Source organism: Prionailurus bengalensis, chromosome D3, assembly GCF_016509475.1.
Source record: "Prionailurus bengalensis isolate Pbe53 chromosome D3, Fcat_Pben_1.1_paternal_pri, whole genome shotgun sequence".
In the NCBI taxonomy this organism is placed as follows: Eukaryota; Metazoa; Chordata; class Mammalia; order Carnivora; family Felidae; genus Prionailurus; species Prionailurus bengalensis.
This window is the reverse complement of record NC_057356.1, coordinates 70,333,398-70,350,568: the sequence shown is the minus strand read 5'-3', so window position 1 is coordinate 70,350,568 and position 17,171 is coordinate 70,333,398. Positions and strand designations below refer to the sequence as shown.

Here is a 17,171-nt window from a genome sequence, read left to right as displayed (position 1 = left end):
ACAGGAGTACGTAGCCTTCCAACCCCGCAGTTCTGCTCCTGGCCTTATCCTTTTTCCTTTATTTTATTCTATTCTATTTTATTTTTTATTTTTTAAAATTTACATCCAAATTAGTTAGCATACAGTGCAACAGTGATTTCAGGAGGAGATTCCTTAGTGCCCCTTCCCCATTTAGCCCATACCCCCTCCCACTACCCCCTCCAGGAACCCTCTGTTTGTTCTCCATATTTATGAGTCTCTTCTGTTTTGTCCCCCTCCCTGTTTTTATATTATTTTTGCTTCCCTTCCCTTATGTTCATCCGGTTTGTCTCTTAAAGTCCTCATATGAGTGAAGTCATATGATTTTTGTCTTTCTCTGACTGACTAGTTTCACTTAGCATAATACCCTCCAGTTCCATCCACGTAGTTGCAAATGTCCTGGCCTTACCCTTAAAAGAAACTTAGGGCCATTGTAAGAATCAAGTGAGTAACATTCAGGAATCAAGTCAAATATTTGTTCTTTTGTTCCATCCTTCTTGGCAAACTCTTATTTCCAAATGGCTCTTAGACATTTTCACCTGGAAGTTGAAAAAGGTTGGCAAAAAGGATCTAGAAATGCAATTTCACAAGCCAACTGATTGTCAAAGCTAACCCTGTTGTCAATCACTTCCGCGTTAAAACTTCTAGGAGCAACAACACAGTATACCCTATGGGTATCTCACAATTTGCTAAGCATTTTTGGATGTGTGATCTCATTTCAGCTATTCGATAATTCTGTGAGGAAGGTGCCATAACTCATTTTCACAGATAAGAAAATAAAGGCTCAGCAGATACAAATCCAAAGAAGTTTCACAGTTACTACCCAGGAATGTCAGAATTTATATTGGATCAGATGACTAGGGAGCACAGTGCCTTCTTAGGCTATAGTTCTCTTTTGGTTGCAAACAACACAATTCAGTAGGCACTACTGAGGGAGGAAAGCCCCAAGGTGATGAGGAAGGCTTTCATTTCTACCCAAACTGCAGCTGCTCTTGTCTTAACTTTCCTGATCCAAAGTCTCCCAGTTTTCCTCACCCTGTTCTCAGCATTGACCCCACCTGTCCCCACCTCCCTAACCTCATCTACCATCATCACTTCCTCCCTAGGCCTCACTTAGCAGAAACCACCACCTATGTAGGTACCACTGTTGCCTGAAGGGCATTTGCATTAACAGGATCTCAAAAAAATTCAAAAAGGGTGATGGAGAAAAATGGTACAAATAAAAAAGGAAAAAAAATGCCAAAAGAATATACAAATGGCCAAAAGCACAAGAAAAGAAGCTCGATAGTAATAGTCATCAGTGAAATGCAGGTTAAAACCACAATGAGGGGCATCGGCGGGCTCAGTCAGTGGAGCATGTGACTCTCAATCTTAGGGTCAAGGCTTCAAGCCCCACATTGGGCTTAGAGCTTATTAAAACACACACACACAATGAGCACTGGGTGTTGTATGGAAACCAATTTGACAATAAATTTCATATATTGAAAAAAATAAAATAAAATAAAACACACACACACACACACACACACACACTGAGATAGAGCTTATTAACACACACACACACACACACACACACACACACACACACTGAAATACCTCTTTGTGGCCACCAGGATAGCTAAAATTACAGAGGTTTGCTGTATAAAGTGTTGGCAAGGATGTGGAGTACTTGGAATGTTAGTAGGAGAGTAAAATGGTACAGTCACTTTGGAAACAGTTCAGCAGTGTCTTAAAAAATGTATATATGCATTCATCATATGACCCAGCAATTCGACTCATAGATATTTACCCCCACCCCCACAGGAAAACATAGGTCTTCACAAAGACTTGTACACCAATGTTCATAAGTAGGTTTATTCAAAATAGAACAGGAAATAAGCCAAATATCCATGCATGGGTGAAAATACAAACAGATTGCAGTAAATTCATTCAATGGTCTCCTACACAAATTGGCAAGATTAATTGATGCATGCAAAGACATGGTATGTGGGCCACCCAGTTTGGGCATCTATATATTATATACAGTTAAATAATTAATGATGCTTGTATATTTGTGGTTTGGAATATTTACATTGCAGTTCTAGTATTAGCTAGCAGTCCTTGTGGTATGTCTCAAATCTACCTAATAACAATTATGTGGTATGGTAGCATGAATAATGGCTCAACTATGTCCATGACCCAATCCATGGAACATATGAATATCACATTATATGGCAAGAGAGACTTTGTGGACATGATTAAGTTAAGGATTTTGAGGTGGGGAGATTATCCTGGATTATCCTGGTGGGCCTTGAGGTAGTCACAATGGCCCTCTCCAAAGGGACACAGGAAAAGTCAGAGTAGAAAATGCTAAGAGGATGGAGGAATGGCCATAAGCTAAGGAACACCACTAGAAAGCCACTAGAAGCTGAAAAAGACAAACAGATTCTTCCTTCAGAGCCTCCCGAAGAAAGCAGTCCTATCAACTCCTTGATGTTAGTCCATTTGAATTGATTTTGGACTTTTGGCCTCCAGAACTGTAAGACAATAATCTCATGTTGTTTTAAGCCACTAAGATTTTGGCAATTTGTTACAGTGGCAACAGGAAACTAACACACTTGGGTTACTCGTTTACTATACAAGTTACCATCTGTCTCTCCTGTAAATTCTGCTTGCATTGGTTTGAGGGGGGAGCCTAGGCATCTGTTTTATAATGGGCCAAGGTGACTTTTTTTAGTTTATTTACTTATTTTGAGAGAGAGAGTAGGAGCAGAAGAAGGGTATAGAGGGAGAGAGACAGAGAGGAGAGAGAGAGAGAGAGAGAGAGAGAGAGAGAGAGAGAGAGAGAGAGAGAGAATCCCTCTAACAGCTAACAGTGCAGTACAGAATTTTTGAGAAAATTGCCCTGATGTGGGGCTCACAAGCTGTGGGATCATGACCTGAGCCAAAAATAAGAGTTGGATGCTTAACCATCTGAGCCATCCAGGCACCACCACCCCCCTCTTTTTTTTTTAATGTTTTATTTATTTTTGAGAGAGCACAAGCAGGGGAAGAGCAGGGAGAGGGACAGAGGATATGAAGTGGGCTCTACACTGACAACATCAAGCCTGATGTGGGGCTTGAATTCAAGAACCATGAGATCATGACCTGAGCCAAAGGCAAACACTCCACTGACTGAGCCACCCAGATACCCTAAGATGATTTTTATCTGCAGGTAAATTGGAGAACTACAGCTATAGTGGACTGTGATAGCCCAGCCAAATTTCTCACCACCAATTTCCTGATAATAAACTCCATGGGCTGTGATTTGGGTGTGAGCACAAGAGCAAGAATTGACCAGTTCTGGCACTCCATTGCCTTTGAGCCTTAGACTGGTCCACAGGCAGACATATGGCCTACACTAGTCAATCACAATCCTCTGTGAATTTATACACAGAAGCCATATTCCTTCTTTGTGCTGAGATTGCTATGCTAGGATGGAGCATCAGTTTGCCCTTCTTCCCTGCTAGGTAGAGGAAGTCCTTCTACATTAGCAAAGAGATAATAAACAGAGGGGAGCAGAGCTAAAAATTAGAAGGAGAGAGAGGAAAAAACCCTGATCTCCTTTGAGCTCTGGATCCAGTTGTACCTGATGCTGGTAGCATCTCTGTTCTTTTGACTTAAAAGAAATCAATTAACTTCTGTTACTGTTTAGGCTCATTCAGTTTGGTTTTGGTCCTCTGAAACATAAACACTCCTATCATACTTGGGTGTTACACGAAATGGGTCCTTTACACTGGCTTTCTCTTCACCAGTTTCTATCCCCAACATCATATGCTTCATACCTGTCTATGCCAGTTTATACTTGTCTGGTCAGGATTTATACACAACTTGCATTGAGATTTTAGTCATTCTGTCTCTACCACTCAAGCTAACTCCTTTACAGTATAAATACTTTCCATCAACCACATAGGAGCAGTCCCATTCAACTAGATGTTCAGGCTACTTCTCTTTCCACTTTAATCCTGCTCCCTCTCATCTATTCAGTGACAAGAAATTCTGGGATGCTGGCTTTCCTCCAGGGAAAACAAACTGCAAAACTCCTATGATGGATTTTATTCAATGTTCTGTCTACAGAACACCTTCTGCAGCCACATTACATGGGGTTTTATAGGCATCTTTAGCCTGACATGAGAAGCAAAGAGGTTGAGTGCTGACTATAAGGTTTTCCCTCATCATTCAAGTTATTTAATAGATGATTGCTTTTGATCTTTCAATTCCAAAGTTTCTCAGTTCCAGCAATGCAGTTAAACACTGTTATCTGAAATATTTCCCTAGTATAAATCCTCATTGTCAGGCGGACGAGCCTGTAGCATTTACAAAATGGGACCCACCAAGGGAGGCCTGGGCTTCACTGAAGGCTCACACACAGATCATCCTGGAAAATAATGTCTGGTCCTTAGTAGAGTCAGGATGTAAAACTTGGTGGAAGAAAGTGGGAATTCCTAACTTTTTCCTCTGCCAACAGATGGAAAGGGCACTGGCTAACAGTCAGGAAATCTGAGGATAGCCTTGGCTCTGCCACTTAATACCAGTTAGTAAATTTAGGCAAGTCAGTCAATACCTCTTGATTCCTTTTTTTTTTTTTAAGTTTATTTATTTTTGAGAAAGAGTAAGAGGGAGGGAGGGAGGGGCAGAGAGAAAGGGAGAGAGAGAATCCCAAGCAGGTTTCATGCTGTCAGCGCAGAGCCTGATGCAGGGCTCAATTTCACGAACTGTGAGATCATGACCTGAGCTGAAATTAAGAGTCAGACGCTTAACCAATTGAGCCACCCAGGTGCTCCAACATCTCTTGATTCTAATTTCTTCATCTACAAAATGGAATTCACCATACTCCCCTGCATCAAAAGACATATGCAGATGTTAGGGTGCCTAGGTGGCTCTGTCAGTTGAGCATCTGACTCTTGATTTTGACTCAGGTCATGATCCCAGGGTCGTGGGATTGAGCCCCACATTGGGCTTTGTGCTATCAGCGTGGAACCTACTTGGGATTTTCTCTCTCTCTCTGCCCCTCCCCTGCTCATGCTGTCTTTCTCTCAAAATAAATAAATAAACATTGAAAAAAAAGATATACAGATGTAAGGTATTATTATGTACTATACAAATGTAAAGTTTAATTACACTGCCCTATTCTTAGACATCTTTATTCAAATCTGGGATTGTAAGATTCTGACTATTCTAATTACAAAGATTGAAAAAATGAATTGCTTCTCATAAATCAATTTATTTAATATCTATATGTTATAATGAGTTAGGAATTACCATATACAGAGTAGCATCAAATTTGGAACACCAGTTAGGATATTACTCTATGCAAATGACTGAAGATTCGAAGTATGGATGCACATAACAATGTAAATAGATGCTACACATTTCTGCAAATGCCTAAAAATGGTCTTCAGCAGATGCTTCTAAATTTTCTCTGTATTACAGCTTTCGAACAAAACAAAAACCCAGTGGATTTGGACCAGAGATCTCTAAACCTTCCTCCACCCCCACAACTGTCTTTATTTAGTCCTAAATTTAGAGCAGATGGAGAAACCAGCAAGCAAGACAATGCCTGCATCTGCTAATAAATTAATACTGCTGAGCCAAGCAAATGGATAAAACTTGAGCAGTCTCTACACGTTAGCTATAAAGAATGCAAGGGCCCCTGCTTTTGAGGCATTTATAATCTATATAACTTAGACATAATATTGTTTGCTAGCATTGATTGAGGACTTACTATGTGTTGGGCACTATGATTAGTGTTACACTCATATCAACTCATTTAAGCCTCCCAATGACCCTGTGAGATGGATACTATTATATTACCCAGTGTACAGAAGAGGACAATGAATCAGAGATTAAGTGATTTTGCCCAGAATCACATGACTAATGATACAGTTGGAATTTAAAAGAACACTCTCTTAGCCATCATGCTAAACTGCTCTTCTAGAAAGACACAGATAGATAGAAGGAATAGATTATCCTATAACCTCATTTAATATTTACCATATACTCTTTATTATTCTATATTATATATTTTATTTACACATATCATTTATATTATATGACTGATGGGCTAGGATTATATTATATTATATTATATTATATTATATTATTATATGACTGATGGGCTAGGGAGAGGGAGAATAGGGAGTTGTTGTTCAATAGGTATAAAGGTTCAGTCATGCAAAGTGAAAAAATTCTAGAGGTCTGTTGTACAATAGTGTGTTATTGGTAATAGCAATACTGTAATGTACAGTTAAAAATTATTAGGGCAAGTTTATGTGTTTATTGGGTTTTTTTACTATTAAAAAAAAGAAAGAGGGGTGCTTGGATGGCTCATTTCTTTAAGCGTCCAACTCTTGATTTCAGCTGAGGTCATGATCTCAGGGTTTGATGGATCAAGCCCCGTGTCGGGCTTTGCACTGACATCATGGAGCCTGCTTGGGATTCTCTCTCTCTCCCTCTCTGTCACTCTCCTGCTTGTGTGCTCACTCATTCTCCCTCTCAAAATAAATAAATAAACATTAGAAAATATATATCTTGCTCTGAGAAAGAGAGAGAGAGGAAGGAAGAAAGGGAGGGAAGGAGGAAGGGAGGAAGGGAGGGAGGGAGGGAGGGAGGGAGGAAGGAAGGAAGGAAGGAAGGAAGGAAGGAAGGAAGGAAGAATAAAGCCTGGTCCATCAACTGATGAATAGCTAAACAAAATATATATCCATACAAAATGTATGCATATATCCACAAAATGTGTATCCATACAATGGAATATTTGCTGTTCAGACATAAAAAGAAATGAAGTTCTGATACATGGATATAGCATGTGTGAAACTTGAAGCATGCTAAGTGAAAGAAATCAAGCACAAAAGATCACACATCGTATGATTCCATTTATATGAAATGTCTAGAATAGACAAATCCAGAGAGACAGAAAGTAGATTGGTGGTTGCCTAGGGCTAGGGGATGGAAAACTAAGGGATGATAGCTAATGAGTAAGGAATTTCTTTTTGATGTGATGAAAATGTTCTAAAATTGATTGTGGTGATGCTTGTATAACCCTATGAATACAATGAAAGTCATTGAATTGTACACTTTAAATGAGTGAATTGTGGTATGTGAATTCTATCTTAATAAAACAAAAATATTTTTTTAATTACATAGTGATTGCATTAGTTTTCTATTGTATTATTATTGCATAACAAAATACCATAAAAGCAGCAGCTTAAAATAACACCCATTTATTATCTCACCATTTTGTAGATGAGAAGTCTGTGGTGGGTAGAGGGGGTTAGGACTACTGGCTGAGTTTTCTGCTTAGGGTCTTGCAAGTCCAAAATTAAGATATTAGTAGGACTGAGTTCTTATCTGGAGGCTCTGGGGAAGAAAATGTTTCATTCATATTGTTGGCAGAATTAAGATACTTGCAGTTGTAGGACCAAAGTCCTGTTTCCCAGCTGGCTACTGGCAAAGCACCACTCTCAGGTCATTGAATGTTGCCCTTTCCATTTTCAAATCCAGCAATGGACTCTCAAATATTTCTCATGCTTCAAACTTCTCTAACTTACCCTTCTACTACTAGCCAGAGAAAATTCTCTGCTTTCAAATAACACCCCTGATTGAATCAGATCCATCCAGATCATTTCCATATCTTTTTTTTAATGTTTATTTTTGAGAGAGAGACTGAGTGTGAGCAGGGGGCGGGGGGGGGGGCAGAGAGAGAGGGAGACACAGAATCCAAAACAGGCTCCAGGCTCTGAGCTGTCAGCGCAGAGCCTGATGCGGGGCTCAAACTGATAATTTTCATGTCTTAAGGTCAATTGACTTGGGACTTTAATCATATTTGCAAAATTCATAGCAGTACCTAGATTGGTGCTTGCTCGAATAACCAGGAAATAAAAATTAGAACTCTTCCTAGAATCTTTTCTTCAAAAAATATTCCCCCCTTTTTCAGCTTCATTGAGATATAATTGACATATAACTCAAAAATGTTCTTAAATTTTCATTGATGTATAACTACATATAGAAAAATACCTAAATCAGAACTGAAAAGCTTGATTATTTTCACACCATAAAGGTACCCATATAACTCTCACCTAGATCAAGAAACTAAAGATAAATTTAGGGATAAATGACATTTTTCTAATACTGAGTATTCCAAATTTATTAGCATGGTATAAAGTTCCATGTATTTGAGTCTTCTTTAATATATCTCAATAATGTTTTGTAGTTTTCAATTAAGTTTTGCATATCTTTCATTAGATCTTTTCCCAGGGTTTTGTTTTTGTTTTTTTGAAGATTTTTATTTTTAAGTAATCTCTACACCCAACATGGGGCTTAAACTCACAACCTCAAGATCAACAGTCACATGCTCCACCTACTGAGCCAGCCAACTGCCCCTATTCCAAGGTTTTTGATAGTTTTGATGCCCCCGTAAATGGCTTCGGTTAAAATATTTAAATCTGTTTATTGTTGGAAAATAGAAACAAAATTGATTTTCCATACACTGATTGAGTATCCAGACATCTTGCTAAGCTCACTTATAATGGTAACATGTTATCTGCTTATTCTTTTGAATTTTTCTATGGACATAATCATATCATCAGCTAACAATGTTTTATTTCTTCCTTTCTACTCCTTATACCTTTCATTTATTTTTCTTGCCTTATTACACTGGCTAAGACCTTCAAAACAATGTTGTATAGAAGTGGTATTAAATGAGCATCCTTGTCTGTTTCTCACACCACAAGGGGAGCTTTCAATATTTTATTACTAAATGTATATAATATTTAGTCTATTATTTTGTGGATATATATCAGATTAAGGGCATTCCTTCCTGTTCTTAATATGCTAAGAGTTCTTATCATATGAGTATTAAATTTTATCAAAAAAATCTTGTATTTATGAAGATCATCTTACCACTTTTTCCCACTTATTTTATTAATGTTGTGAATAATATTGATTTCAAAATGTTAAATAATCTTGCATTCCTTGAAGAACAAACTCCTTTTGTCAAGATGTCTTATTCCTTTTATATAATACTGAATTCAATTAACTAATTATTTTCTTTAGGGTTTTCATGAGAGAGATTAGACTATAATTTTCCTTTCTTTTAATGTCCTTTAGTTGTGGAATCAAGGTTATGTTGACCTCATAAAATGAGTTGGGAAGTGTTCCCTCTTTTTCTATTTTCTGGAAGTATTTGTAGGAGAAAGGTATATTTCTTCCTTAATTGTTCAGAATGATTCACTAGTGAAACCATGTAAGCCTGGATTTTTTTGGGGGGCGGGGGGGGGCGGGCAGGGTTTGGAGGTTCTTTGTAAGAAGTGTTTCTTACCACAAATTCAATTTCTTTAAAAAACAGAAAATTTGAATAGTCCTATATTTTTTCTTATGTCAGTTCTAGAAATTTTTGTTTTTTTTTAAAAAAAAATTTTTTTTAACATTTATTTATTTTTGAGACAGAGAGAGACAGAGCATGAACAGGGGAGGGGCAGAGAGAGAGGGAGACACAGAATCGGAAGCAGGCTCCAGGCTCTGAGCCATCAGCCCAGAGCCTGACGCGGGGCTCGAACTCACGGACCGGAAGATCATGACCTGAGCTGAAGTCGGACGCTTAACCGACTGCGCCACCCAGGCGCCCGAAAATTTTGTTTTTTAAGGAAGTTCTTTTAGCAATTTTATCTAAAATTAAAGTTACTTATAGTATTCTTTTCACTTTTTAATATTTGTAAGATCTGTAGCAATGTCTCCTTCTTCATTCCTGATATAGGCATATTGTAAAGAGTATTTTCAATAATCTATCATTGGATCAACTGATGAATGGATAAATAAAATGCAGTGTATGTATCCATGCAATGGAATATTATTATTTGGCTGATACAAGCTACAACATGGATACATCTTGAAAACATTATGCTAACTGAAAGAAGCCAATCACAAAGGACCACATATTGTGTGATTCAATTTATATGAAATGTTAAGAATAGGCAAATCTATAGAGACAAAACAGATTAGTAGTTAGAAAGTAGATTAGTGGTAGAAAGTGGTTGAGGGCTATGAAGTTTGGCAGGAAAGTGGGAGTGACTGCCAAAGGGTACAGAGTTTCTTCAGGGGATAATGAAAATGTTCTACAATTGATAATGGTGATATTTACACAACTCTCTGACTATAAGAAAAACCGCTGAATTTCATGGTATGTGAATTGTTATCTCAATAAAGCAATTTAAGAAATCTATCATTGGATAGGTCAGATACTCCTTGATCTAGACTTGATTAGATCCTCCTTCAATTTTGTTCAAAGCAACAAATTAGAAACTACTTACCCATTTTGCAAAAGAATTTGGTACCTAATCATTCATGTCTTAGCCGCAATGCCAATACTTCAATTTCCCCCTTTTTTGGTATCCTGGAGCATTGTGAAATGGACCCAGAAAGATACTGTGCCTACACTAGTTATCAGCAAGATTGATTTTAGGAAATCCTTCATATGGAAGCTTGCCTGTGTATCCTTAGGAAAGTCTTTACATGTCCCGAGGGGTACAAATATCCTAGTTTGAAGACCACTGCAGTAGGCTATGCTGCCTCTTAGTAGAGGCATGTGGGAGAAAAAACTGTTTTCCAGTATCTACCAGCTGTATGAAGATGTGTTCCAAAGCAAGGCCCTTTGTGGTCAATTAGGAACAGCATTTGGGCTGCTGACCCAGACATAGGTACTTCTACAAGGTCAGCTCCAGTCCAGGATGTTTGACAAAGATATGGTCTCATTCAGACAAACCTATGATCTCTGGAAGCCACAACAATGTCGAGTACAACCTAGACAAAATAACCTTGGCTTCATTTGGCAACACCAAACTAAATGTTTCTTAGCTCTAGCTGAGGTTGCCTCAACAGTTTCTGGCAGTTACAGGGGGATTTATATAGCTGGGAAACTTGATCTCTTGCCTTTCCCCTTTTACTTTTTCGTGGGCGAATTTAATCTTTGTACCTGCCATGTCTGCTGAGTGTATAATTAGCATGCTGACATCTGAGCAACAGTGTTTCTCTGCTTTATTTAGGAATGGAAATATTTTTTACTTTGGGTCAACTTAGGCACCCCCCTCTACTTCCTTATTATCCTGGAGATGACAGGTGTTTAATCCCTAGAATATTTCTGTCAAGGGCACAGAAATATGTGTCCAGACATTAGCCAAAGTTGCCCTCTCCTTTAAGATACACATGACATTGGCTCAATACCTCTCCTGCCTCCCCACCCCATGGGTTACATAAAGGTCAATGCCCTCCTTACAATTTTCTGAAAATTCCTGGGAGACTTAGGCTGTGTTCACCTCGGACTCCAGCTCCTGTCAACTGTGTTAGTTTGGGGTTGTCTCACTCTCACTTCTGCTGTCCCTTTTCCACCCAGGTCAACACAGTCAGGGAATTCAGAACCTGTTCTTATTTGGTGTGCAGGGTTGAGGAGAGATTACTCAAATCCTATGTGTCTATCAGACTTCCAAGATAGTCTGGGGGAATTGGAGGGGCTTACTCCAAGCAGCGCAGCCACCATAAAACTGAATTATCACCCATCTGTGTTTTTAAGGTTCTCCCCCAGTTTCCTTACCCTGAATGAGGCTTAGCCTTCCCTCATTCTTTATTACCTTTGTTCTGACTTTCCTATGCCTCGCAAAAGGCAACATCCCAATTTCTTAGGCACAAAAACTTTTTTCCAACCTTTTCTCTGACTCTAGGTATCTGTCTGCATATCTTAGGACACAAGCTAAAGCTTTAGAATTAGTATTTATAAGGATTTGCCTCATTAAGGTCACAGACAACCATTCTATTCCTCTCCAGTTTTAGTTCAGAGAGTAACGGTGGGGATTTTTCTTTGTTTTTAGTATTGATCAGGAAAAATCCCTAGGAGAATGAGGTGTCGCATCTTAATAGAACAGGATGGCAAGGAAAATTGAGCCAGTCACTATTATTTATTGAGTGCCTAGTATGCTCCAATGAGCTAGGAGCTAGGGCACAAAAGGCAACAAAATCAGATACAGTTCTGATTGCAGTGTTAGTGGGAAAAAGGAACGTTAATCAAATACTCAAATAAACAAAACGAAAATATAAGCGACAAGCACCAGAAAGGTGGGGGTGCAGGTGCTTCAAGAGTTAATATGCCTCCTGGTGGGAAGTCTGAGAAGGTCTCTCTGAGGATGTGACTGCAGAGCTGTGATCTGAAGGCCCACTAAAGGTTGTCTTGTGGGGAGGAGAAAGAACTTTCCAAGTGGAGGTTGGAACAACAGAAGCCCCTAACAAAGCAAAAGAAGGACCCGTGGCTGGAGCTGCAAAAATGAATGCCACTTTGGAGAAAGATTAGGTTGGAAAGGGTGTTAAGGCAAGGCCATTAAAAAGTTTCAAGTAGGGGATGCTGGGCTCAGATTTGCGTTTTGCAAAAAAAAAAAAAAAAAAATCACTTTTCAGTAGGGAGAATGGATTGGATGTTAAAAAAAGCTTGAGAGAAACTGTCGAATACCTGGAGCAGCCATGTGGAAACCAGCAACTGATACGATTATTCTACTCTGAATGATATTTATGTGTTTCATATAATTTTTAAACGAAATGAATACATATACACATAAATCATTCAGAATAGCAAACAGTATTTTAGAAATAGCAACTGGTACTCATATTATATTAGGTTATAAAAGTCAGTAGTCCTCTGATCATTCCTCCTCATACCCCTCGCACCTTCCACTCAAGATCCCTTCCTCCACTCCTAACTATTCATCTGGTATTGACTACACCCCCCCCCCTTTATTATTAGGAGAATATATTTTTTTTTACCTTTTAAAATGTTTACTTATTTATTTTGAGAGAGTGAGCAGGGAGGGGCAGAGAGAGAGAGGGAGAGAGAGAATCCCAAGCAGGCTCTGTGCTGATAGCTCAGAGCCTGACACAGGGTACGATCTGATGAGCTGTGAGATCATGACCTGAGCTGGGATTAAGGGTTGGATGTTTAACTGACTGAGCTATCCAGGTGCCCCCTTTTTTCTTTTTTAATACAGCATGCTAAAAGCGTTATTTATTTTTCAGTAGTTTTTAATTTTTATCCTAGAGGGAAAGAGGGAGAGAGTGTGAGCCAGGAAAAGTGCCCGAGGGGGAGAGAGAGGGTGAAGGGAGAAAGAGAACCTTAAGCAGGCTCCATGCTCTTAGCACAGAGCCTGACAGGGCTCAGTCCTGCAACCCTGGGATTGTGACTTGAGCCAAAATCAAGCGTAGGATGATCAATCAACTAAGCCACCTAGGCACCTCTATTTTCCAGTTTTAAACACTGTTTACTTTCTACTTTGGAAGAAAAGAATTTCTTGATTTTACCCCATGTCCCACCATGCCCAAACTCTATTCTTATCCTGCCAAGAGTGAATATTCAAAGCATTACCAACATTTTCTTTTTATTCTTCCCAAATAAGAAAAAATACTGACTCATTCATTACTTGAAAAATCCATCAATCAGTAAGGACAGAACAAGTACATTGCAAAGACAAAAGTACCTTCCCTGTACATCGGTCATGAACACACTTAAAGCAGTAAGGACTTATACCCCATTAAGTAAAAACTGTTCAATTTTTTTAAGTTGGCATAAGAATAGTCAAGGAAATTATAGTTGAATTATACATGCTAGTTGAAAGACATAATAAAGCTATTTGCACTAGGAGGCAAAAATAATCTTTACAAGACAAATATCTTGGAAGAGAAGTGTTAGAAAAGTCATTAACTGATGAACTGTATAATCCACCCAATGACTAGCAAAATAGGCCTCTCTCACACTGCTGTGAGCTAGAAAACAGGTGGGTGATTCCTATGCAGAGTCTAAAACAACAGTCAGAGGTTTTGGCCTTCCAATAAGTCAATCAATCCTAAGGAAATATTCAGAGATACAAAGATTGACACCAAAGAATCTTCATGATGGTATTATTTATACATAATGGAAAAGAATCTCAATGCCCCCCAAATAGGAAATAGGTTAAATTATGTTACATCTATAGAATGGAATATTATAATCATTAAATTCATGCTTTCAAAGAACAGTTAACATCACGGGACAATGCTCGTAATGTGAAATTAGAAAAACAGTTGAAGTCAACCTACATGTAAAAACATACACACATACATAAACATAGTATGTTCAAATTTTTTTTTTAATGTGTATTTATTTTTGAGACAGAGAGAGACAGAGCATGAACGGGGGAGGGTCAGAGAGAGGGAGACACAGAATCTGAAACAGGCTCCAGGCTCTGAACTGTCAGCACAGAGCCGGACGCGGGGCTCGAACTCACAGACCGTGAGATCATGACCTGAGCCGAAGTCAGCCACTTAACCGACTGAGCCACCCAGGCGCCCCAAACATAGTATGTTTAAATATATATAAAATATCTACACACACTCCATTTTTTTTCTTTCTTCCTTTCTTTTTTTTAGTGCATAGAAAAAGAGCTTTTTCTCCCACTATGGTCAGACATCCATGTATCTTAGAGGGCTTGCTAGAAGTGCAAATCCTTGGGTTCCACTCCAGACCTACTGAATTAGAGGCTTTGGCATCACAGCCCTAGGACTTCTGCCTACCTACACACCCTTGTCCACCCACGTACTACCTTGTCTGCCTATATCCTGCCTTGTCCACCTATGTCCTGCCTTGTTCACCTACGGCCTACCTTGATTGATACTGATTCACACCTCCATTTGAACACCAGTGAATGAGAAGTAGGTGCTTTCTGGGTGACAGAATTATGAGTAATCTTCTTCCTGGAATTCTTTAAAAAAATTATCTGCCAAGCATATGCTGCTTTTGTAATTAAAAGCTCATTAAAAGTATATTAATGAAGCATTAGTATTAGAAAAACAGAACAGATTTGGGGTCTATTTGGGCAAGTCTAAACACCTTTTGAGAATTGGAAAGTTCATTTTTAAAATTTAAAGCAAGCAGGTACCTATAGATTCCTGACAGAATGTCAGTTTAGAGAGAACAAACTGAAGGTTGATGGAGAGGTTTTGGGTGGGCGGGAGATGGGCTAAATGGGCAAGGAGCATTGAGGAGGGCACTTTTTGGAATGAGCACTGGGTGTTATACATAGGGGATGAATCACTGGATTCTATTCCTGAAATCATTATTGCACTATATGCTAATTTGGATATAAATTAATAATAATAATAATAATAATAATAAATGAAAAAAATAAATAGTTTAGGACAAAAAATACTGTGTAAATACGAAATTCATTAACTCAATAAATAGTGCAGGTAAAAAATATAAATATAATAATTTTGAAAAGTATTAAGAAACAGTATTTTCCTGTGCTCCAAGATGTTCCTTGGCAAAAAGGATTCAATGATCAAATAACTTTGGGGCACGATACATATTCTAATCCTCTCTTAGAGTCATACAACCATGAGCATATTATAGGCTCTGGGAAGTCCAGTATAATCTTCATTCTTAATTCTAGCTCCACGAATTCTTAGGATGTGTCCTACCATTAAGAAAAAAACTAGGGGCACCAGGGTGGCTCAGTCAGTTAAGCGTCTGACTCTTGATTTCGGCTCATGATCTCGTGGTTCATGAGTTTGGGCCTCGCATTGGGCTCTGCACTGATAGTGCAGAGCCTGTTTGGGATTCTCTCTCCTCTCTCTCTCAAAATAAAAAAATAAATAAACTTAAAAAAAAAATTCTAGGCCAGGAGAGAGCCCAAGAATTCTCACTATGGACTGACACTCTACGTTTGATCAATCTTACATTCCCATGGTCTCTGATGACTTAGACCACATACATTAATAGGGTCTGATTCTAAGGGCACAGCTCAAATCAGTTACCAAATAACACTTAAGAAAAACAAAATTGAGTGCCAGGCTACAAAATTAGAATCTGAGAAGGAATTGTATATTTACTTTTGTTTACTAGTAGTCTCTACCACCAGACATTGAGCCTGAAATTGTGTCTTATATTCACTTATGTAGTTATAACACGGTAAAGCCCGGCACTTAGTTGGTACTCAGTTGAACAGAGCACAACCAAACAGGTGGCCAAATTTTTTTAGACAAATGCAATAATGAAATGGGCTCAGCACAGGTCCTCAACATCAGGCCATATAGTTTATGCAGTCATGATATCAAGGCCTCATTTCATTCAATAAACACTTTTGAGTGCTTATGATGAGTGGGTAATTCCAAGAATGCAGAGGTGATTAAGCTACAGTCTTTAACCTCAAGAGCCCCAGGAGTATTACCAATCAGTCCTTGGTGTACAGGGTTGGGCACACATTAGGTGTCTAATAAATGCTTGTTGTAACTGAGTTCGGAAACCAAGATATGCTAGGCTGGTCAAACTTTGGTGGCCCGGGAGCCTAGAGTAGGGTACAATCAGCAGTCAAAAGTTTTTGTGAGATAAGTCCCAGAAAGAACCTAAAGGGATTTAACGGTATATACCATGACAGAATTTGTAAATATGTGTACTATGAAATTCTCTAGGTTCCTGCATGTTCATAGATGGTATGTGGTGAAACAGGACTGAGAAAGGGGTCCAAAACAGATGACAGGCCCCTCTACTGCAGGACTTCTCAACCTTTAAGCCATGTGCTATGTTCCTTTTATGCTATGTTCCTCCTATTTAGTCTTCACAGCAATCCTACACAGTAGGTCTCATTATTTTTCCTAGTGTAGAATGAGCAAGGGGTACCTGGGGGGCTCAGTCAGTCAGGCATCCAACTCTTGATTTTGGCTCAGGTTATGATCTAACGGTTCACAGGTTCGAGCCCTGCGTCGGGCTCTGCGCTGGCAACGGGCAGCCTACGTGGGATTTTCTCTCTCTCCTCTCTCTCTGCCCCTTCCCCGTTCTCACGCTCCCTCTCTCAAAATAAATGGAAAGGAAAGGAAAGGAAAAGGAAAAGGAAAAGGAAAAGGAAAAGGAAAAGGAAAAGGAAAAGGAAAAGGAAAAGGAAAAGGAAAAGGCAAGCTGAAGCTGACAGGGAGTAAGTAATCTGCACCAGGCCACAAAGGTACCACCATAAGGTACAGAATTGGACTCTGAAATCAGTCTTTCTGGCACCAAAGACTGGTTTGTTATCACTCAAGCAGTACAGTTTTTAATATATTGATGAGAACTAGAACACCTCCAGAGGGACACACAA

General features: G+C 38.9%; 1 protein-coding gene across 1 annotated transcript in view; it reads right to left on the bottom strand.

Moving 5' to 3' along the window:
- SMAD4 (SMAD family member 4) overlaps positions 1–17,171 on the bottom strand; it is a 110,661-nt gene that overhangs the window by 82,098 nt on the left and 11,392 nt on the right. The gene's annotated exons all lie outside the window — the stretch shown is intronic.